Source organism: Dipodomys merriami, unplaced genomic scaffold (genome assembly GCF_024711535.1).
Source record: "Dipodomys merriami isolate MVZ:Mamm:240054 unplaced genomic scaffold, mDipMer1.0.p SCAF_3, whole genome shotgun sequence".
Taxonomy (NCBI): domain Eukaryota; kingdom Metazoa; phylum Chordata; class Mammalia; order Rodentia; family Heteromyidae; genus Dipodomys; species Dipodomys merriami.
Window position 1 is genome coordinate 109,556,516 of NW_027204492.1, and position 25,323 is coordinate 109,581,838.

Here is a 25,323-nt window from a genome sequence, read left to right on the forward strand (position 1 = left end):
CACCTTTAACAATCTAGTTTTCCCTTTTTGGAGACCTTGGATGACTTTTACATATTAGCTTGTTATAATTTTTCTTCCCCATCTTCTGCTGATGATCATTGTTGTTTGAAATGATATGAGAGAGAATTTAAGATTGCAGAGACAACCTTACTCAGGTCTGTAGTAGACATCCTCAGTATTTCCTGCCTGTGGACCAGCCAGGTGAAATACTGAACTGAGTGAGCCCGTAATAGGTCAGCCTTCACCTCCTGGCTTTTCTGGGCTTATTATTTCCTTAAAGGGAAATAGTTGTTCCAAAGCAAGAGTAGGAAATGATTTAATAAAGTATTCCGTTAACAAGGAAAAAGAGGACAAGTTTACATAACTTCAGGGAGAAGCAGCTAATCTTTCATTAAATTTAGATAGCATAAGAACTTCTTCAGCAAACTGCCTATTGATCATAGCACTTGAAACATTAGCTTTGTGTCTCTTTTCCTTCCTGCCTCTTTCTCTACCCTCTTCCAGCTGCCCCGGGCTACGTTTCCTTTTTTTTTTTTTTTTTTAATTATTCAGTTGAAATATTGGCGGGAGGCCCACATTGGTTAGCAGCTATAGGACTTGCTTTATTTTCCTCATCACACAAAAGCCAGGGGTTTCCCATTTCAAGAATTAGCGTGAGTTGATGTAAAACTATAGTCTTTCCCCAAAGTGTCACCTATATCCTTGCAAATAAGTTCCCCAAACTCCTGAAACTTGAACTCATTGGATTTGATAGCTAGAGTTCAGTGAGTCTTTTTTTTTCCTCTCAGCCTCTCAGGCTGGTCTGAGCCATCCCTGCCTTCTGGCTCTTTTTGGGTTGGTGGGCCCAGCAGTTCTGCAAATGCTGACCAACAGCAAGGCCTCACTGCACAGCCCTGTGTTTGTAAATGCAATGAGAGACTCAAGGTGATTCATTCATTTCACATGAGAAAGAACTAAGGCAATTCTCTAGATGAGTTTAATAACACTAGCTGAGAACCTTTTAAATAATCATCAAAGGAACAGAACTCTTCAAATAATTGGTTTTTTGACAACTAAAAATATCTAGTTTTTGAGTTCTCCTAACAGAATTTATCATTCACCAGAAAAATGAACTCAAAGGGATGGCTTATTTGACTTGCAGTCCTTTTTAAAGGTGTCTACCTTAGACCTGTAGCTGCTTTAAGACCTACCTTTTAATCTTCCACCGTTCACATACTAAATAAGCCAGTGGAGGCTTTCTGTAAATATGGAATCCATAGCGACCCATCTTCATTCTATCCCAGACTTTGCACTGACCTCCTAGGTCACCTGGACCGAACATAAATTTCAACTGAAGGGAAGCATTGTGTAGCAGGCCTTGTGCTACTGTTAGGCTCTCCCCAACCCAGCCAGGCCGAACAGTATTCTACTACTCCTTACAATAAACAGGGAGGGGGGGGGGAGATTGATTGGCCTTGTCAGGCCAGATAAATAGTTCATTGTACTGAGCTCAAAAGCTACAGTTTTTCCCACCCCAAATCAATGAAAAAACACTCTTTCCCCCTAAAACAAGGATCAGAAGCTAAATGTATAGGGTGATTCTAGTTACTTATAAACACTTTTGTTCAAGTAATTTCTAAAGTTTTTATGATTTAAATGACTGAAGTCTGTCCCCTCCCTTTTTTTCCCCAGTAAGCTTGTTCTTTGAAACCTGTAATATGGTAGGTCCGGTAGTTTCCTTGTGGCTGTTATACAGAGAGGAAGTTGTTCTCAGGACTTATTGACCTGTTTAGATTTGCTAACATGGAGTTTTTCTGAGCGTATATGAGTCCACTTTGTAATTCAACCTTGGATCCTATGAGACTTTAATAGAATGAACACAGCTTTTTCAACTTTATCAGTGATAGGTGACTTTTCTTTATAGGTGCCTTGTCATTTGATACAGGCTTAGAATTGGTTTCATAAGGAGTGAATTTTATTTTTATTATAACTGAAACTTAATCACTTTGTTGGGACAGACTAAATTGAAAGGGGCTGCCCAGCTGTGTCCAGCTGTTTTGCACATTTTTTTCGACATGCCTCACATCCTCACAATTGCAAACAGGTTGTAGTCTGAGATGAGCTCACCCTCCCCAGGTACCTTCATAAGGGCAGAAGATACTCAGAGCTTAAAGGAAGTTATTGCTACCCTTGAGAAAAATGTTAGTTGGGAGCGGGGACCGAGTAGTTTCAGTTTTCAATTTTGATTTTTGCAGCTTACTACAGAGTTGATTCAGAGAGGTACAGGAATGAGTCCAGGGGCTTTTCACTTGAGAAGAAGGAAGATGTGACAGCAGGTCCTTCCACCTGGCTTCGCAGACATTAGCTCTCCATTGGGGGCAGTTGTGTCACAGGACAGAGGAGCTTCCTGTTTGAAACAAGCCTTTCCCAAGGAAGCAATAGTTCATTTTTCCCTTAAACTTGCCACATGGATGTAGTATATCCTAAAGTTATCCCCGTCTCCAGAATGTTGATGAATCGTAGCCAGAAAATGTAAAAACTTGCTTTAGAGCCAAACGTCATTCTCATGAATCAGCCCCCAAAGGAATTGTCTGTTTTCTTTTGAGAGTGACTTACGCTTTTGTCTCGTCTATCATTAAACCCATATAGGAGAATGGTGAGCCTTCCTAAATTGGAACATTGATATGAAGAGGATTTTTCTCTCTCTCCCTTTACCTCCCCACCCTCTGCCTTTCTTTCATTCTCTCTCTGCCCTCTCTTTTTGCCATTCAGGAGTTTGAGCCCAAGGCCTTATACCTAACTAGACAATATGCCCTAACACTTGAACTATAACTGCAGCCCTAGAGGAAATTTTGTTGTTTTTTGCCAGTCCTAGGGCTTGAACTCAGGGCCTGGGCACTGTCCCTGAGCTTCTTTTGGTCAAGGCTAGCTAGCTCTGTACCACTTGAGCCACAGCACCACTTCCAGTTTTTTCTGTTTATGTGATATTGAGGAATCGAACCGAAAGCTTCATGCATGCTAGGCAAGCACTCTACCACTAGGCCACATTCCCAGCCCCAGGAATTTTCTTTAACAAAGCATTGAAACCAGGAGTGTGTAAGCAACATTTGAATAAGATAAAGGTTTTAAGTTACTAGCAAATATTCTCCATATATTGAAAATGAGGAGTGCATTTAAAAAAAATGGTGACTGTAAGGCTCTTTTCTACTGGAATTTTTACCAAAATGAAAATCACTTGGTTTTATCCCTAGAAAGACTTCCTAATTCATTTGTATCACGTGACTGGTTCAGTTCCCACTGGCCAATGTGAGAGCTCTATGTCAGGAACAGCCACGTGGGCAAGGTGTGTTTCTGCCTCTCTCTCACCCCTCCTGCTGCCACCCCTTCATTTAGACATTGTTCCTTTCGCACGTTTTGATGAGCACCAATGAATATTCCACAGTGTATGTTTACTGCACAGCAACTGTACAACTGGCCCTGTGCCTGGCGCCAGGGCACATGCAAAGTTCCAGTTTGTTGTGTCACATGGGAACTGTTGAGCAAATCCTACACATTCCTGATATATTTTGAATGACATGGTGGGGGTGTGTCTCTTATTTACTTGTGTCATTCTGAATGTGAAGCCATTCCTTGGGTTTCTGGTTGGCTTTATTTGTCCTTGTTTCTATTTCCAGTTTATCATGAATTCAGTGTTTGGTAAGTCTTTATTGTATTTTGTGCATTTATTATTCTTTGCTATTAATGTTAATATTGTTATGCTCTCCTGATACAATATGTATTTTATAATCATCTTTTTAAGTCGCTCTGCTACTTTGGCATCTGCCTTCTGAAAGAGAAACTGCTTTTTACCATCTTTATTTAAGGTTTGTTATGCATTTGCATTCTACTGCCCCTTCTAGAGATTAATGCAGAAAGATCTGACAGTCTTAAAGATGTTATTTGTAACAGGTCTAGCTCTGATGCTGCTAGGTGAGATCGTGGGTCTCTCATGAGATTCAGTTTAGATGGGGGAAGGTTGCTCTCTGAACTGGTATATGGGTCTGACTTTCTAGAACATTCCTGTGTGGGTTTATTTGTGGTATGTTCAGTCCTTCTGACAGATTCAATTCAAAAGTGTTCCTTGATAGAGGAACCAATGACTGCTCTGCCTCTGGTGACACACTGTTGCTTTAAAAGTTCATACAGGACTCTACGAATCCATTTTGTGTATGGATGGGTGATCTATACATGGCTTTCACGTTAATATGGTCCATGTATTAGCTGCACAGAGGGCTCTCCATTTGAGTCTGCTGCCTGTAGTTGTCCTTTCTGAAGAACTGAACGTAATTTTACTTAACTGTATATCCTTTCTGCCCCCCCCCACCCGCCTTAATATCTGCACTACTATTTCCAATTCCTAAACAGATCTGACCAGATGACCTTTTGCTCTTACTCCTTTCTTCTGAAGGGGAAATGTGTTTGCCTGCCTGTCTGCCTCCCTCCCTCCCTCCCTCTCTCCCTCTTCCCCCTTCCTTCTTTCTCTCCCTCCCTTCTTCCCCTTTCTCTATCTCCCTCCCTCCTCCTTCCTTCTTTCCCTCCCTCCCTCCCCTTTCTTTCCCCCTCTCCCTTTCACTCTCTTTCCCTCCCCTTTCTCTCTCCCTCCTTTTCTTCCTCCCTTTCTCCCCTCCTTACTTTTTTAAGCAGTACAAAAATATGAACCCAGGACCTTCTACTTGCTAGGCAACTCTTTTACCATTGGAGCCATACCCCCAGCCCATTTTGCTTTGGTTATTTTTCAAATAGGGCCTCATGTTTTTGCTTGGGTCCGGCCTCAGCCTGTGATCCTCCTATCAACATGTCCTGCATAGCTGAGAGGATAGGACGTACTACCACAGTTGGCTTTTGTTGTTGTTGTAGAGCTGAGGTATTGCTAACATTTTGCCCGGGGTGGCCACACACCACAATCTTCCTAATCACCACTTTCTCCCAGTAGCTGGGCTTGTAGGCATGAGGCATTACACCTAGTCCTTAAGCTGTAATTTTTTTTTTCTCTTTTTAAAATTAAGTGACGGTACTGGGATTTGAACTTATTGCCTGACACTTGTTAGGCAAAAGTTCTACCATTTGAATCACACCCTCAGCCCATTTGGCTTTTGGTACTTTTAGAAAAGGGTTTTGCTTTTTGCCTGGCCTGGCCTGGATTTCAATCCTCCTATTTATGCTTCCTGTTTGGCTAGGACAAAAAGTGTGAACCACCGTGCCCAGCTTTCTATTGATTGAGATAGGTGTTATAAGCATTTTGGGGGGAGTAAGATGGGATGACGTTAAACCTTTATCCTCCAAATCTCGCCCCCCTCCAAGTAAATGGGGATCATAGGCATGATATACCATGCTTGGCTATTCCTAAGGTATCTGTTGAATAGGTTTATGAGGATCTGGGGAAGGTGTAGGTGAGTGTGTGCATGTGTGTGCTAATGCGCATGTGCTGGCTGGGAATGCTCCAAGTGGCCATGAGGAACTCAAGTGACTATAGGCTCTCTGTTGGAAGTGAAACAGTAAACAAGGGATGAGAAAAAATGCACCCTTAGTAAATAAAATGTCAACCTCTTTGGCTTTGGTGGCTTGTTGTTTAAGATAGGTGCAAGATCTGGGGGTTTGTTTGTAAGAAAGGAGACATTTTTCTTTAAATAAATGCGCATTCGCTTCTGGTTAGCATGGCATTTGGGGTCACATTTTTCTTGGACAGATCATATCTCCTGTCACTTTTACCTCTGGAGCTGGTTTTTGTGGACTTGACCAAAGAGTAGGAGTTAACAGAAGGCATCGCTGAGTTGTGGAAGCTCCTGGCTCTCACCTGAGCTCTTCTTTCCCAGAGGGATGAGAGTAATGCTGGCAAGCTGCAGTGAATGGGGAGGAAAGATAGTGATTCAATAATATATGTGTGTGTGTGTGTGTGTGTGTGTATGTGTGTGTACGTCCAGAGAACCTTTTCTTTCAGTAGGTCTTTATTCTTCAAAGCTTGACAGTAGAATCTTTCAAGAGACCTTTTAAAGTTTTCCCCCTCCCCCCTTTCCTGGGCTGGTATTGGGGCTTGAACTCAGGGCCTCATGCACTTGCTTACTGTTTTTGCATAAAGCTGGCACTTTACCATTAGACCAACACCTTCAGTTCCAGTGTTTTGATGGTTCATTGGAGATAAGAATCTCATGGACTTTTCTGCCTGGGCCGAGTTTGAACTGTGATCCTCAGACCTCAGCCTCCTGAGTAACTAGGATTACAGGTGTGAGCCACCAGTGCTTGGACTAAACATTACGTTTCAGACAGATTTTATTGGAAGCCTGTGTTAATAGATGTGGTTGACATTATAGTGTATGTCACCCTTGCTTATTCCTTAATGAGTGCTACTCCTGTCAAGTCTAGGTATGGAGTGGTAGTATGGGTAGAAAGCTCTTTAGAGGGGTACTGCTATCGCATATTCTCTATACTTTTGAAATATGAGTCACTGAAAAAATTGGTGTTTCAAATTTTTCTTCTATTATACTTCTCTCTTTTCAATCCTTGTGTCCTGGCTGCAAGGCTTTGGCATTAAAATAATGAGTGTCCCATAGAATAGTCTTGCATTTAGGTTCCCATCCTGCTTCTCTTGGGTTTCTAGCCAAGTTGGTTGGTTGGAAGATCCATCAAGTGGATTTGAAGTAGTGGCTCCACCTGGTGGCTGTCCTAGGAAATGCCTCCTGTTTACCATTTTTTTTCCCCCTGGGAAAATCTTATTCAAGGAATGCCTTTGGTTCCTGTGACCTGGTGTTCTCAGTTCATGCAACTTCATTGCAGACCCACAGCTTCTTGTACTTGAATACATCTTCTCTTCAGCCACTATTTATTTATTTTTGTGCTGGTACTAGGGCTTAAACTCAGAACATTAGGTTCTTGCTCTACTTTTTCACTCACAGCTTGGTGCTTTGCCCCTTGAGCCATGCCTCTATGCCAGCATTTTGCTGTTTAGTTAGAGCTAGAGCTTCTTGGACTTTGCTCAGGCTGGCTTCAAACTGCAATCCTCAGATCTCAGCTTCTTGAGTAGTTAGGATTAAAGTCATGAGGCATCAGCGCCTAGCTCCCCTTTCCTTTCTCATTTAAAGATTTCTTTATTAAACTTGTATGATCTGTTTCCTTATTATTGCTCTATCTATGATGCCTCTGCTGACCAAGATTCTTGTTGACAAGCACTAAAAAAATCAAAAGGACTGCAGTGGGCATGAGTTTAGGTATAGATATTTATTTGGATGTAACAAAAATCCCACTGAAATCTCTGTAGATGAGCCAAGGTTTCCTCTTAATAGCTCTGAGTATCCTTAATTACTTCTTCAGACCTTGTTCAACCTGTGTTTCCTCCAAGGAACAATATTTTATTACTGATGTTGTTTTCAGTTGCCAGCAAGTAATGAAAGTATAAAGGCAACTGGTTCTGTAGCCTTTGTTGTTTATAGATTCTCTATGGGCCCCTTATCTGGGTCTGAATTGTCCCAAGCTATGTCACTGCGCATAAGGACTCTGATACATTAAACTTAATCTCATTTTTTATGCCTGAACAAGGGCTTACATTTAGGGCCCTACTCTTTTGTTCTACTTTTTTTTCTCATGACTGGTGTTTTACCACTTAAGCCATGTGTCTAGTCCAGAATTTTGTTGGTTAATTGAAGGTGGAATCTCGTGGATTTTTCTGCTCAGGCTAGCTCCAAATAGAGATGGTCAGATGTCAGCTTCCTGAGTAGCTAGGATTATAGGCATGAGCTACTGGTGGCTCACTTGATCTCATTTATTTTGAGTTTTTGTTAAATTGATAATATTGTAGATATGCCTTATTTTTAGTTACATGCAAGATTAGTCTGGGAGATTAGTCACCACTTATAATTTCTTTTTCCTATGGGAAATGCATTTGGAATTCCAAATGCTTTGCATATATTATAACCCATGTCTGACTTCCTAATTTCTTAGTGTTGTTAGTAACGAAGCCTGAGATAGCTTTAAATGTCGATCTATGCAACTGAGGAGGACGGAAGTGTATTGAGATTGCCTAAGACTTGACAATTCTCATGATGTAGAACACAGAACTGTCCATGTCTATGTAGTACATATACCAGGCTCTGAGGTCAGCTCTAGGTTCAGTCACATCACATCAAGTTCTTTTTTTCCATATAAGACATGTGGTTATTGCAGGTGCTAATGTGTATTGCCATCTACTAGGGAAGAAACCTTTACCACCAGTGTGACATGTTCAGATAGAAACCAAGCCAGCATTTCCCAGTGTGTGTTATGTGGGATGACAGCCCTGTAAAGTGTTCCACAAAAGAGGCAGACCTAAGAGGGAAAGCAAGTGTCTTTCTGGTCATATTTCACCTGCAGTGCATCTCTGCTACCCTCATAGAGATGGACAGGTACATTAGCATATTGCTTCCTCTCAGATGTCCTGAGGTAACACGACCTGCTTATCCTCCATCATTTTATTCAACATGTTAGCACTCCACAATGGGATATGCTAACAGTTCCTGTTAAATGTAAAGTGACCAAGTGATCCAGAAGTTTACCTCCAAGAGAAACGAGAATGTATGTGTCCACATATAAATTGTACCCAAATGTTCATAGCAGCAGTATTCAGAATAGTCAAAATGCAGAACAACCCAAATAGTCCAGCAACTGAAGGAGAACAGATGAACAAAATGTAGACTGTCCATGTGGTAAAATATTATTGGGCCATCAGAAGGAATTAAGGTACATCCTATAACACGAACAAATCTTGAAACATGCTAAGCGAAAGAAGCCAGACACAAAAGAGCACATATTATACAATTGCATTTGGATGAAATTTCCAAAATAAGCAGATCCCTAGAGAAAGAAAGGTGATTGTTTGCCTAGAGCTGGAGTGGGAATGAAGAATGACTGCTAATGGACATGAGGTTTCATTTTGGGGTGATGGAAATACCGCCCAGTCCACTTGTGTGATGATTGTACAGTTGTGTGAAGATAGAAAAAGCTTTTAACCATTTACTTAAATGGGTGAATTTTATGTTATGTAAGTTCCATCTCAATAAAGCTATTTTTTATTTTTATTATCTTTAAATAGTTGTACGGAGGGGTTTGTATTCGACACGCCAATTTATGTGTACCATGCGTCTTGATCAGTGTTACACCCCTTCCGTCAGTCACTCCACTCCTATCTATCCCAACCCCACCTGTCCCCTTTTAAACAGAGGGCAACAGGAGTGCCTACCAGGCAGGATGTCTGCCTTTATCTCGTTAACATACCCATCACTGCCACCCCTCCTCATCTGAGGAACGAGATGGGCCTTCTTTTATTTAAGTGTTTAAAATCATATATTTCTCAGTGAAGCTTTATATTTTCTTATTCAATCAGTTGCCTAGGAGATAGTGAGTCTGAGATCAAAATGACACTGTTTTGCTAAGAATGACCTAAATATTAGATAATCGATTTGCGAAGGGTAGAGAAGTGACTGTGGCCTCCTATTGTTCATTTCTTGAGAAGAATGAGATTGCCTGTAAATCAAAAGCCAACCCTCTTATATTTGAAATTCTGCGCCTCCTAGAGAGAGCCTCTGCTGGAAAGAAAAGCATCCATTTATGTTTCCAATTTTTCTTGCCATTGTTAGTAACTGCACTGGCTATTTTTACTCATAAATCCTTTATCTGCAGCACTGATGATTTCTTCAGGAAAGATTTTTTTATGGGAAATTACTGTACAAAAGTGTGTATACATTTTATGGGACTTTGATTCATTATCAGCAAATTGATTACCGGAAATCTTGTATCAAATCTTCACCACAACCAGAAATGCAGAGATGCTTTTTAGTGTGTTAAGCTTGGATTTCTTGGATTAATAGGGTGTGAACCTTTTCCTTCTATCACTCATTTATTAGTAATCTTTGTTCTTTATATTAAAGTCTTTATGCTTTTCTCACTGGACAGTGTGTTTATTATTGCTTTGTCATTCACAACACATTTTGCTTCCACACAGTTTAATCTCTTCATCTTGCTTACCATTGATTTTAATGTACAGAAATAGGACATTTTAATGTAGATGAATTTATTGATGCTTTTGTGGTTTCTTGGAATAAATTCTCAGCTAATTTTTCTTCTTTACCAGCTTCATCTTCTACTTCAAAAATTTAATCTATACGGACTTTTGATGTATAATACGAGGTTAGCGTGAAAATTGATTTTTATTTTGAACTAGCCACTTTTCTAGGATCATCTATTAAATAACTCAGCCCTTCTTTGCAAATGTGGGAGACCTCATTTATTATATAATGTTATTTTGTATTTTTGTATTTTGAGGCTTTCCCTTGGATGTTTAATTCAGTGCCATACATTTTCTTAACTGTTCTTGCACCAATAGTTAATGATGTAGCTTTATGATATGTAAATTTTGTCCTTCCTTTTACCACTCTTCATTTTAAAATGTTTCTATCTCATCTCATTATGGTTATTGTAAAGCCATGTCATCTATTTTTTTTTAAGAATCTCATTGAGATTTTGATTTTAATTTCATTAAAATCTTAAGTCAATATTGAGTGCATTGACATTTTATAACTTATTTTTGCTTCTAAGTTTTGTATTGTCTTACAGATTGTCTTCCTACACAAGCATGTAAGTGACTACCTAACTTCTACCTCACTTCGACCGCACCCCTCCTCCCAAACATCATAATAGATGAGTCCTTGCAAATTAAAACATATATCCTGCCCTGAGCTCTAAACAGCTGTGTCTAGCCCTCTAATGACATGAGTTGTCACTTTCTTTAGTTAACTGTTATGGTCTTATTTGGACAGTCTTGTTTACTTCTAATAAACTTTTTTTTTCCAGATCAGTTATGGTTATTGTTGACTTGTAAATAGGAACTTTTCATCCACATACTTTGCTGATATATAGAAGAGTTTTAACTTTCAAATATTTCTTTTACAATAACTCTTTGTGGAATGAAATCTTTTTATGGAATAACTCTTGTGAGCTTAAGAAAGGTTCCTCTTAGATATAAGAAAATTGTTAGTACTTTTTAGTTCCTAGGTTTCATAGGGCCAGCCAGTGGTAATGACAAAACCCTATATTTCAACAGATAGCATTTTAAAAACAAAAATTCCTTGACTTGGATAGGACTTTATAATGTGTATTTGTGTATGTATATGCTCATGTTTATGCATATGAACACAAGTAGAGGAATTTTATCTGTGTGCATACATTTAATGTGTGTACACACGCAAATACATGCATAGGTATATATGAGAGGGAGCGGGAGGGAGATTCATTTGCTCTTTAGGTAAGTCCATGAAGGGTTTTCCATTTTCAAAGTAAGGCAACAGGTGAGAAGAAGTGAAAAATGATTGCCAAAGGCACCGCCGGCACAAGGCCAATGTGGAGGACCTTTCATTCCTCTATTTTGTTATATTTTATTATTTTTAATTATCTTAATTGTACAAAAGTGTTTCAAATTCTTTTGCAATAGAGTCAGAAAAGCCTTAGTGAATGGCTGATGTTAGGTAACTATTTTTGGACAATTGTGGCTGCATTTCATTGGCAGTGCACTTTAATTCTTTTGCACAATTCATGTTTGTCTAATTTTTGATGTTCTTTACTGGATTTTAAGTTTCTTGAACAAGGAAGCTACCTACATCTTACTCATCTCAGAGCCAACTTTACTTGTTGAATTGAAGTAACTATCTATACTCAGGCATCTAGTAAAGGCAAATATATCTGCATCATCAACTGAGATTGGCTTGTTCAAGATTTGGGGAGATGGCAGCCCTATTTTTTTTCTCCCCCTTATTCTCTTCTGGAATCTTTTCCCACTCCGTGCCCTTTCTTTTTCCCTAGCACCAACCTAAATGACTCTTGATATTGCCATTCCTTACAAAGGAAAATCAAGCTTCTAGATGTTTTTGCCACTTAGTTTTCTCTTTATTTCTTTTAATCTTTTTCTAGGCCAAGTTATTTAATGGATGAAAACAAACAAGCATTCAACAAAGCTGTTAATAGTTTTATTTTTATTTACAAGTGATATTTAGGAAACGTGATGCTTGTTTTCTGCTTGGCTTAGAAAAAACACTTTTTTAATTATTTTATTTTATTTTATTTTATTTTATTTTACTTTATTTTATTTTGTTGTCAGTTGTGGGGCTTGAACTCTGGGCCTGGGCACTGTCCCTCAGCTCTTCCGCTCAAGGCAAGCGCTCCACCACTTGAGCCACAGCACCACTTCTGGATTTCTGGTGGTTAATTGGAGATAAGTCTCAGGGACTTTCCTGCCAGGGCTGGCTTTGAACCTCGATCCTCAGATCTCAGCCTCCTGAGTAGCTAGGATTACAAGCATGAGCCACGGGTGCTGGGCTTAGAAAAAAAAATTAAAGCAGCCCTTTGCTAGCGAGAAGTAAATTGTTTCTCTGAAAGAAGTTAGGGTTCTTAGTAATTTACTTTCAACTAAAGCTTTGAATGAAAAGGTAAGACACTTGAAGAGAAAGAAAAGCCTCCCAGTTATTGATATATCTTAGGCCATGTACACAGGGGCAGAAAACCAAGATTATCTAGGAATAGAAATTCTGTTTCATACCTATCCATACACAGAAATATTCATAGTCTCTTTCCTAAGCTTTGGCCCTGTAGCTCTGCTTTACTTGCATGAAAACTATGAGCATATAGTTCCTATTAATAGTTAAGAAACTCTTTCCTTTCTCTCTCCCTTCTCCTTCTTCCATTATTCCTTCCATCTTTCTTTGACTATTTCCCTCTTTCTTACCTCACGCTTGAGGTTCCATATTGATCTGTAGTGCATCTGTTGGGTATATGTATGTGTATATGTATTCATTTATATGTATGCATATTTATGTGTGTATGCATGCATATGTCTCATTTGCTCTTTTATACACTTTTACTGAATGGATGGTAATAATTTAGATCGTTGAAATCCAAGGGTCACCCACTGAAATCTTTTTGCAGTTAAATGAGCTTAGAAATGACTAAAACCTAGGCGGCAAGAAGTAAGAGAGGAATCGAAACAGGTATCAGTCGGGTGGTTCCGTTGGATCAATCGCTTTCTCTCTCCACATCTTCATAAATTATGAACCATATCGATTCATTCACATTGATATATGAACTCATTCTGCCAAAAGCCTTAGTTGAAGTAGAAAATGGAAAGTGACCATTTATTAGAGCTGATGAGTGTCAGGTTTGCACGGAAACAAAATACAACAAAAGCACACAGCCTGGATGCCCCCTCTTTCATTTGTTAAGATCCTATGGCCACTTACAATGCAGATGGAACTGGAGGCAACCCGGCAAGGCTTGCTACCAATCACAAACGTTCTGTCTTTTTCAGAGACTTTGAACTGGATGGTAAGTTCCTTGGAAGATGGAAAGCCATCTTCCCTTATACTTTCTTCCTTTCTTTCTCTTCCCTTATATTTCCACAGAGGATGATTTAGAGACCTTCATTCCAGGACACCCAAGGCATCCACCTATATAATAACATATAAATTCTCTCCTTTACCAGTTAATTAGTAATGGACTGGTCAATTGGAACATGGTACCTGGTGCTTTAGCTCTTTGAGTAGCGCTCTCCCAACTGAGCCATGCCTCCAACTGTTAAAGGGATCATTTTTGCTTTTCTTTTGCTTCCCCCCACCCCAGTAACTTTTAATCTGGAGACCCTTGCTGACAGTTTTTTTTTCTTCCATTCTTTATTAGTATATAACTAGTTCTTCAGATCAAAGTCAGGATGCTATTTAATCTGCAGTTTTCAAAATGGTTTAGCCTGTGCAACCCCAGTTTTTGGCTATTAAGCCCTTTGAAATGGTAAAGCTTAAGGATACTACTCTTCTCTTTGCAAACATTCCCCAGGATTTCCAGGAATATTGAAGTCCACACTCCAATGCCATCCACAGCCCATTCTGGTTCCTCTAGCTGACAATGTTTGTTCAGTGAATGTGGTTCCCACATGACCTGTCAGAGAGCTTTAGAGGATTCTGTTTTTTGTTTTGTTTTGTTTTCCTAGGAAAGCTCAATGGTGATTTTTGTTGAGTAATGACATTGCTTCTGTCTTTGCCAAAGCACCCGTTCTCTCTCACTGCATAGTAGTGCAGGTTTCTGCCAGTCTTTTGTTTTGTTTTGGTATGGGAGTTTGAACTCAGAGCTTTGCACTTGCTAAGCAAGCACACTACCACTTGAGCCATGCCCCCAGCCCTCTGCTAGTTTTTACTCAGTTTTATTGCATTAAGCAGGAGAGAAGATGATATAAGATACTTGCAACTTTCCTCCTCCCTGAGTGATGGTTTTAAGCATTTGCGTTTTTTCTTCTGCATTTTAGTTTGTGGATTTACCAAACTTGACTTCCTCCGATCAATATATAGAAGTAAAATTTCCCCTCCTCTTCCCACTCCTCCCTTTCTCTCTTCCCTTCTCCCTTCTTGTCTCCCTCTCCTCTCCCTCTCCCTTTTCCTTTTCCTTTTCCTTTTTTGTCTTTCTGGAGATTGAACCCTGGGCCTGACACATGTTAGGCAAGTGCTCAACCACTGTCCTTTGTTTTGTGAAATCATTACCAAAGGCCTTTTCTAGGACAGGCTCTGAAATAATGTATAGCAATCCACCAGGAGGCCAGCTGAGTTCCTGCCCTATGGGATTTAAGAATCAAACAGTACTGGGCAGCAGGGGAAGGGTGAAGAGATCTGTATGCATCAGCTTTATGTCATTCCATGATAGTCGTGGGGATGGGGGCAGTCAGAGGAGACACCAGGATTGGATTACTTCTAAACTGGTGACTCAACCCTAGCAATGTGTCTTTCTTATTAAAAACAAATCAACCTTGCTCTTCGATTTGAACCCTTACCACTTCTTCCTATAGACAGAGTTAGCACCCTATGGCCATAGGACTACTCTGGCATTGCCTTTTCTTTTTTCTTTTGGCCAGTCCCTGGGGCTTGAACTCAGGGCCTGGGTACTGTCCTTGAGCTTCTTTTTGTTCAAGGCTAGCACTCTACCACTTGAGCCACAGTGCCACTTCTGCCTTTTTCTCTTTATGTGGTACTGAGTAATGGAACCCAGGGCTTCATGCATGCTAGGCAAGCACTCTACCACTAAGCCACCTTCCTAGCCCACCTTTTCTTATAAATAAATTATTATCAACATCTAGCCACATTCATTCGTTAATGTGTTATATATAAGTGATTTTGCATGGCAACAGCAGTTGTGTCGCACAACTCACAAAGTGTCAGTTACTTACTGTCTGGTCTACCATAGAAACATTTGCCAGTTCTTGTTGTAGATTGGTAGAACACCTCAATTCCTGACTTCCAGGAAGTTTCATCTTATAAAAGGACACATCCATTTCCAATATATAGAAGAACTTTATAATAATGCCAATCGATGTAAAGACATTTAAGTACTGACAAAAAATAGTAGTATTGAGGAGATGAATGCCCCGTTATTTTTCTCTGTTAGTCCTTTTTTATGTTCTGCAAATGAATCTACATTCTTTTTCTTGCCTCAAGACTTTTAGATTGACACTTTCTAGATGTACAGGTTCTAAATTTACACTCTTCATGACACTCAGTTCCCTCCCTCTGAGGGGGAGAGTAAAGGTGCGGATTGGAAAATGAAAAGTCTGAAGGTGAGATACCTTTTTTTTTTTAAGGCACCTTTGGTCCTTTTCCGAACTTACAAGGAAAGTAGGAATTGGATGAGAAAAGTATTTGCTTTGAATAAGTAGATAATATGCACATTACTAACCTGGTGTTTTTTTTTTTTTTAAAGACTCCTTAAAAGCCTTCATTTGGAGGTAGGCCCACCCAGTTCTTTCACCTGCATGGTGATTCTTTCACTTAGAAGAGTGCTCTTTTCCGAGGGGCCTTGGCAATAAAGCCATTTACAGCCCCTCTAGGAAGTCCAGACTTCTGAGTGGTTTTGTTGCTTTGACCTGCACACATCATCTGCTCAGTTGGTGAGCTCTTGTGCTATTGTGTTATTTAGGCTTCACTGCTATTTTCTTTTTCTGAGTTGTGTATTTTCTTTTAGGCCACTCTTGTTTCCATTTCTTTTTTAAAAAATTATTGTAAAGGTGATGTAGAAAGGGGTTACAGTTACATAAGTAAGGTAATGAGTACATTTCTTTTTGAGCAGTATTACCCTCTCCCTCATTTTCTCCTGCTTTCCCTCCCCCTACTGCCCTCCCCGCCAAGTTGTAAAGTTCATTTGTAACATAGTGTCTTGTATGTATAGTTGTTACATTGGTTTACCCTTTGTCCATTGTCTCACCATTTTGTGATTCCCCTTCCCTTCTTTAAATCAGACAAATGAATATGGGGTATATTTGGGGTTCAAAAAAAAAAGCAGTGACAACAGGAGATAAACCAAAGGAAAAAAAGGAAAAAAAGAAAAAAACTTTACATAGTACAAAAAAAACCCCAAACCCTTCTTGTTTCCATATCTTGGAGTTCATTTTGATTAGCATCATTTTTTTTTTTTTTTGGGTCGGTCATGGGGCTTGAACTCTGGGCCTGGGCTGTCCCGCAGCATTTCAGCTCAAGGCTAGTGCTCTACCACTTGAGCCACAGTGCCACTTCTGTTTTCTGAGTGGTTTATTGGAGATGAGAGTCTCACAAACTTGCCTTCCTGGGTTGGCTTGAACTGTGATCCTCAGATCTCAGCCTCCTGAGTAGCTGGGATTACAGGCACCAACCCACTAGCACCTGGCATCGATTAGCATCATTTTATATGGTCATATGTACTTAGCTATTGAGCTGTTGTGATCCTCTGCTAGTATAAAGAATAATGTCCAATCTCTTCCTCTTGGGAAAGACCTAGTTCCTGATTATTCTCCACCGAAGATATCTGTATGTATGTATGTATGTATCCATTATTGTATATCACAAGCAATTTTGCAGATACTCAATCAGAGCGCATGTGATACATACATACGTATTGGTGGTTTTAAAAAATGTTTTTGAAATAAGACAGTTTTACGTAGCTCTCAATCCTCCTGTCTCAGCCTCCTGAGGAGGATTACAGATGTGCCCCACCATGCCTGGCATTTGTATGTGTGCTTAAAACACAGATGAGTTCATATGGTTTGTGCTATATAGGATTTTTTATTAGGTTAAAGAGAATCTTAGAAGTCTTGATGCATTGCTTCACTTTGAGCTGTACCAATCTGTAGTAGTCTGTGTATAGTTATATTTATGACTTAACTAGTCCCCAAATGACAGGATGTTTAAAATGATTCTTGTTTTTCATTATTCTGAATAATGTAGCAGTGAACATTATATATATATATATATATATATATATATATATATATATATATATACATCTTTATTTATACATTTCATGTAAGTTCCCTGGTGTGTGTGTGTATGTGTGTATCTTTGTTTATACATTTCATGTAAGTTCATGGAGTAGAACTTCCTAAAAATAGAATTTGAATTTTTGTGATTTTTAGATTTTTTTTTCCCATAGAAGAACAAGTCAGATGCTTCTGGTCTCAGCTAGACTTACTGGCCTGTGGTGCTTTCATCATCTGTTGATATCACAGAAATGGGACTTTAGAAGGAGTCAGGAAACCCTTCCAGGAAAATCTGGTGCAGTGATAGACATTGGTATAAACTTCCCTTCCTTCATGTATGTCTTCAATGCCCGGCAGGCTGAGGATACATATGAAATGCAGGGCAGTGCCACTGAGTAAAGAACGAGGGGAGGGCTGGGAAGGTGGCTAGTGGTAGAGCACTTGCCTTGCATGCATGAGGCTTTGGGTTCGATTCCTCAGCACCACATAAGCAGGAAAATAAAAGCCGGAAGTGGGTGCTATGGCTCAATTGGTAGTGCCCTAGCCTTGTGCTGAAGAGCTGAGGGACAGTGCCCAGGCCCAGAGTTCAGGCCCCACGACCAGAGCCTCCACCCCACTCCCCCCAAAAAAGAACCAGAGGAGTGTGTAAAGCCCTAGGGGTTCATGGGAGTTCTAGTGCTCTCTTCATGCTGAGGGGGTGGGAGGTTTACAATGCTTTTCAGAATTTCACTAGCTAAAATAGGGAGAGAAACATAGGTCTGTGTTGGGAGGGAGTGGTAGTGAGGCTGTGTCAGGTGTCAGCCTGCAGATTTGCTGTGCTGGCCTTTCTGGAAGGGAAAATGGGCATGAGCTCAGCTGAGCCAAGGTGCCAGATGACAGAGCACAGCTCTTGCCAGCCAGTGACCCGAGTAATAAGAGGGCACTTGGCGAGCAGCCTTGTGAACAGTGGGGCACATGGCCATTTGTGGATGAGGACTCATGAAGTTCTCTCATTTAAGTTCTTTTGTTGTGATGTGTTATGCTCAAACTTATGAAATGTTCCAATGAACAGGGTCTAAATGATATGTTGATTGCTTTATTTTATGTATTTGTATAAAATTTCCCCTTTTACCTTTGAGTTTCCTTGGAAACCTGAATTAGAGGTTCTTAAAAAAATTATTTTTATTGCCTTGGATCCCACTGGTAAAGCCTAATGGACCCTTTTTAGAATACTGTTTGTAAATGAATAAAACAATGCATAAGATAAAAAAGGAAGGCAATCATATTGGAATATGGTTATCAAAATATTGCAAAGCCACATTCTTTTGAAAATATTTTTATTAGCACATATGTTGTGGAAGGACAAGTATGATCGAAGTACTTTATTTACATATGTGAAAATAGAACAATGAAACTTGTTGCAATATGTATTCTTTATTGATGCAATATGTAGCAAAATCCTGTAGTGGATCAAAAAGTGATTTTGATTTTAATACCAGCGTGATTTGTGGCCTGTATTTATAGTAGAAATAAAGGCCCTATCTTGGTTAAAGGATAGTAAAAATTTTTCTCCCTAAGTTTATTAATTGGTGCTGGAGATGGAATTTAAGGCCTTGCATAAACTAATAAGCAAGTACTATATCACTGAAATACATCTCCAGCCCCTATCCAAGTTTACAGCCACTGGATTGTATCCACAAACTAATGAAAGACCTCTGCTTAAGAAGTATAGACTTTTAGCTGGGTACTGGTAACTCATGCCTGTAATCCTAGCTACTTAGAAGGCTGAGACCTGGAAAATCAGTCTGAAGCTGTACTGGGCAGAAAAGTCTGAGAGCCTTCAATTAACCAGCAAAATGCTAGCCTGAAGGCATAGTTCAAGTGGTAGAGGGCAAACTGTAGGCGCGCACACACACACACACACACGCACGCACGCACGCACGCACGCACGCACGCACGCACGCACGCAAAATGCTAGCCTGGAGGCATAGTTCAAGTGGTAGAGGGCAAACTGTAGGCACACACACACACACACACACACACACACACACACGTGAGAGTGCAAGGCCCTGAGTGCAAGCTTCGATACTGACACAAACATATATAGCCTTTTAGATACTGAAGAATGAATTGCACACTGGATGTGGTGGCTCATGCCTTTAATCCAGCTACTCAAGAGGCAGACATTGGTAGGGTCAGAGTTTGAGGCCAGCCAGGCTAAGAGTGAGACCCCTGGGGAAATAAGAAGGGAAGCTAAATTAAAGCAAGTCTTGTTTTAAAAATATTTTGACTATGACAAAGTTCTTCCCTTCCCCCAAGAAAGTGATACTTAGAATTTTCTGTCCTCTAAATCTTCTGTTACAGTGGCTGAATTTTGGTACTGATTTTAAAAATTGGAAAACTCTAGATTTGATTATGGTAAGTATTTTCCCCCAGATTCTCTAAGAATAGGCCAGAGATATGGATTCCAGTCAGGATCTTTAGGGTTTTCTAAACTTCTGTCACAGATCCTAAAATGTCTGTGATACCTTTCCTTTCCTCTCCACTTCCTTCCCTGTGTTTCCTCTCCTTCTTCTCTCTCCTTTTCTTTCCTACTCTATCCCTCTTACTTCCTTTTCTCCCCCACCCCCATCTTCTCATTTTGCTTCCTCCTTGCCTACCCTTTCCTTTAACTATAAAAGTTTCGGGGTTTGATAAATCCATTTGTCAGCAGCAAAGTTTGAGAGTGCCTTTAAAAATAGATATGTTAGAGGGAGTATGTTGCAGAGGAGGGAGAAATCTTGTTTATGCTCAACAAATAACTTATATTTAGAATCTTCTTTCAGTTTTTCCTTTGAAATTTTGTAGTCTCATTTCACTTGAATGACTCTGCATGGAGCATTTAAAAGTAGATCAAACAAAACTCTATAAATATGTTGAATTCTTTGGGGGCATTTTGCCAGAATCAGACTTGTTAAAGCAGAGAAGAGCAATGTGCTTTATATATTAGATTTTTCCCTCTGAAAATCCAGGTTCCTCTCCCACAGAGCTAGCTGCTTGAGCTGAGGGACCCTTGGGGAGGTGTCATTTGGAATGGCCTGAGTCATTTGGATTGGTGCATGGTGAAAGGCCAAAACCAAGGCCTGAGACCAGCCTGAGGAAAGGAGAAATACAGAGGTTCAGTGAGAGACATTGCTTATTTTTTTTTAAACTGTGATTCTTCCATGTCACTGTGATGGGAAGGGGAGGCTGCTATAAAGAAATTTGGTTGAGCTAGTATTAATAATTAACAAAGCTGCCTTTTAACATAAACCTGAGTGTGAAGCCAAATATTTAAAGGGGAGGGAATCGGGTAGAGGGTAAGCCCTCTTATTAAGTGGGACTTATTCCATTGTTTCTAGTATATGCATAAGAAAACCAAGGCCAAGAGCCCTTCAATAATTATAGTGCTGACCAATTTGGCTCTGTGTTTCTTCTGTCTTTTTTTGTTGGTGCTGTCAGTTGTAGGGCTTGAACTCAGGGTCTGGGCAATGTCTTTGAGCATTTTCACTCAAGTCTAGCACTCTACCTCTTTGAGCTACAGTGCCGCTCCTGGTTTTTCGGTGGTTAATTGGAGATAAGAGTCTCATGGGAACTATGCTGCCCTGGCTGGCTTTGAATCATGATCCTCAGATCTCAGCCTCCTGAGTAACTAGGATTGCAGGCGTGAGCCACCAGTGTCCTACCTGAGGCTCCTCTTGATGTACTTCAATAATTTCAGTGTGGACTATGAATTCATGATCAGTAAAAATTAGAGCTCATGTGTCTTTTCAGAGGCCTAATTCATACACCATTTTTAGAAGACAGTTGAGGTAGAAGACATTATGCCAATGACATAGAAATTACATATGTAGCTTCTAAGGCAATATCAGATGATATTGCTTATGTAGAAGATATCTATATACGAGTTCTCTGCTGGAAAAATTTATGGTCTCTTTCTGTATTATGCTGGCAGTATAAACTAAGTTTCAGGGTGTTACGTTAATCAGTCAACTTCAACTTGTAAACTTCTTCCAGTGGCTTCCTTATATTCTGAAGATTCTCTCTTTCAAAATATGTTGTACATGGACCCATACATTGATTGAGATTGGGCATTTTATGAAGAAATAACATCATAATAACCATAGTAAATAGCTGGTAGATGGTGAATTGAATTTATCGAAATATAAATTGGTGCTCACAGATAATGAAGATACAATGAGTGCTAGGATAGTACTTGAGAAAAGCAGTGCTTATTAGGAAAATGCAGAGAAGGGGCCTCTTTGGCTGTGTGTGTGTGTGGGGGGGTGTGTGGGTATGGGTGTGTGTTTTCTCTTCTATAATTGAGTGAGCATGAGTGAGTGAGCTTGGAGGTGAACATGAGACAGAGATGGCTACATGGGTGCGTGGACCTCACAAGTTAGACCAGGAAAATGATCTTGGGTTGGTCACTAATGGAAATACTCTGGCCTTCTCAAGATGCTTTGAGTGTACCTGATCAGAACACTAAATAGTACAATACGACAGGTGTGTCAGGGGTTCTCTGGACTTCCTGCTGTTTTCATGGGCATAGCTACTAGTCATTGGGAAGTTAGTGCCATCGTCATTCTGCCTGGGAAAATTCCCTTTCATCCGGTTTGATTAGTATTTGTTTACTTGTAGAATAAGAACTAGCTTTACTATTAATGTCATTTAATTGTACTGGTAATGTTTAGAAAGATGAGATTCATGGTACAAGATAATTATTTTAATAGATGACTGCAGTGTTTAAAACAAAACCAATTACAGTGCATTATATCCTCTTTGTAAAAGCAAATTGATTGGCAGAAACTTTAAACAAAGATCTCTTGATACCTCCCTGAAGTACTACTGTTCTGCTGGAGTATACCTTATACCATTTTCTTACACACATGTGTTGGTGTATATGTGCACTTTTTCATTCATTCAAAGAGTCATATTAAACTTTCACATATTAGTTGACTATTGAATGGATTCATTTATTTGTTGATATATATTTGTTGAATGCTGCATACTCTGTGCTAGGTTTTGAGGGATTGGAAGTAAGTAAAATATTGATTGCGCTTACAGTTAAGAGTATGCATGTGTCTATAAAGTTGGGAGGACATGCACATTTTTTTTCTTTTAATGTAGTATGAGCACCTTTTCACATCAATATGCATAGAGCTATTTGTTGTATTTAATGGCTGCCAAATATAGCATGGTTATTTTTTATCCCCTCACCTCCAATGGACATTCAGATTGTTTCACATATAGATCTCTGCATATATGCATTTACTATTGGAAACAAGGCCATTGTCAGCATTCTTACATATGTATCTCTGTCTTCATAAATATAGTCTGTCTTTTATGAAAACTAAACTTAAAATCAAATATATAGGACACTATAGATTATATATAATATGTATAACTTGTAGATAGCCTTGCTGTTCTGTTAAATATAAAAAGTACAAGTAGACTATGAACTTGTAAGGAAAGAGCCATTAGGAGCAGATCACTGTTTAAAATTACAGATGCTTTGTATTTTATGTTGATGGAGAATAAGGGATCTTTGAGACACTGGCAAAACTTAGCCTCCACAATCTTTCCCTTCCTATGTCATCAACAATTCAAGATGGCATTGACTTTTAAGTAGACACTGGCAGGTGCCTTATGTAGCATTGTGTCGAGACTTTACTTCTCCTTCCCTCTACCCTTTCTGTCCTTCTCTGCTGCCTCTCTGGGAGTTTATATTCCCCAAACCATGACCACAGACAGGATATGGTGTTAGTATTCATTTGTTCATGAATCCATTCATTTGTCAAGAATGGATTGATCATTTTATTCATGTGCCTTGAAAAAGTGATCTAGCCTTTCTGTGCTTGTTCATGAGGATGGGGCCAACACCCCAAATTTCATAGAGTTAGTGTAAGAACTTGAGGGAAGGCACTTAAGGCTTAAGGACAAGCATGGCTCCTAGCACATAAGAGACATTGGACGTCCATTTTCTTCATCTCAGATAAGATGAAGTTCATTTCCCTTTTGTAATATTGGATAGTACCTGTCTCCCTTCCCTTCTTCTAGGGTTCAGAGGCTCTAATAAATGGGTCCTGACTGCTTCTACATTTTCTCTTGTATTCTGAATAGTCTTGGGAGAAAGTGAGCCCTAGCTAGCATAGCTATCACCACTTTTCAGATGACTCCTGCTACTTCAAAGAAGTAGCAGGCAAATGGATTTCCTGTTTCTCACCATGTAAAGATGTTCATTTTATACATCCCTTTGAAAAGCAAGCACGCTCATCTCCAGAGACCACACACTTCTAGTTGGCTTACATACTTTACATTTTCATTATAACAGTCCAGTATAATAGCCCAGAGTTGTTGATGAAGAAAGACCTAACCGGCCTTTTTGTTCTGGAGTCTGATTGGCTTCTGAAGTATCCTCCTCGTCCTCTGAGTTACATTACATTGTAGTAGCTTGAGAGGCAGCATGCTACCAATAAATTATATGATGCAAGGTATGCAAGATCGGTAATTCAGCTTTCTCTTCCTTTGTATTGAGAATATACTGTGTGTCTCACATAAAACATGTGAATGTCTGTATTGATTTAGTTAATAGTTAATATTGCTTTTTCATCATGAGATAGGAAACCTGGCCTCTTATATATATAATTTTATTTTATTGTTAAGATGCTGTACAGAGGGGTTAGTTACATGAGTAAGGCAATGAATATATTACTTGTCGATCATTGTTATCCCTTCCGTTCCTTGTTGTTGTCCTGCTATTCCTTCCCTCCCCCATGATCATCTATTCATTGTTTATCATTCAACAGTCTTTAGTAAAAACAAATCCTTTTGGTTCTTATTCCTTATCTATTTATATAATCTATCTGTCTAGTATATTACATCTCAAGCATGTGACTATGGAGTTGGGAGTTGGTTTTGGAAATTAATACATTATAGTAGAGCCTTTAGTAATCCTACTCTTTCCCCAAAGTTAGCCACTAGAAGGTCTGAGAAACTGGTTTTGGAATCATTTCATTAATTTTATACAACCAGATCTTTTTAGTCCTGTCTGATATTTTCTTTGCTCTGGCTCCCTACGAAGTCAGTTCCTATGGAGACCTAGTTCCTCAGGGACTGCATTTAATTTAGGAAGACATCAGAAGTTTTATGGCATTATCAAGATGCATTGTTCTCATAAATTTACACATTGAATTGACACTCCATTGTCCAACTACTTAAAGATAATAAAAAAAATTAAGCCAGGTGCCAGTGGCTTACACCTGTAATCCTTTCTAATCAGGAGGCTGACATCCTCAGGATTGTGGTTCTAAGCCAGCCTGGGCAGGAAAGTCCATGAATCTCTTATCTCCAATTAACTACCAAAAAAGCCAGAAGTGGAGCTGTGGCTTAAGTGGTAGAGCACTAGCCTTGAACAGAAAAGCTCAGGGATACCACCCACACTTTGAGTTCAAGCCTCAGGATGTGTGTGTGTGTGTGTGTGTGTGTGTGTGTGTGTGTGTGTGTGTGTGTGTGTGTTACTCACACACACACACAAAGATAATTTAAAAAATCGAAAAACTTTTTATGAAAGCTTCCTTGGGAATGTCAATGTGCAACTGAGACTGAAAACCACTAAATTAGAGTCTTCCAGGGTAGATTACCTGTTTCACAAGGTGATTTCTTATCCTCTGCAATATGTGGTGTGAATTCATTACATGACGTTTCGATTTTTGTGCGCATTACCATGCAAGGCAATTCAGGTCCAACTCCAGAGTGAGTTCAGTAGGTCTGCACTGGCACAGGTGGCCCCTCAGGCCTAGCCTGGGAAAGATGCCCAAAGTAACCTTAGATATTGGAAGTGAGAAGCCTCTGATTTTCCTCTTTGACTTTTATCATTTTTCTCTCTTGCAATATGGTTTCAGGATACTGCCATATTCTCTAGATATGTGATAAGGATCCATTTGGTTAATTTAATGGAGTCCTTAAAATATTGGATTATTTAAAGCTGGATGGTTTTATTCAATCATGGAAGATGTGAGATGTTAAAAACA

The 25,323-nt window shown here is 39.5% G+C and overlaps 1 protein-coding gene across 7 annotated transcripts in view; it reads left to right on the forward strand.

Moving 5' to 3' along the window:
* Sh3kbp1 (SH3 domain containing kinase binding protein 1) overlaps positions 1 to 25,323 on the forward strand; it is a 334,803-nt gene that overhangs the window by 143,712 nt on the left and 165,768 nt on the right. The window lies entirely within an intron of this gene.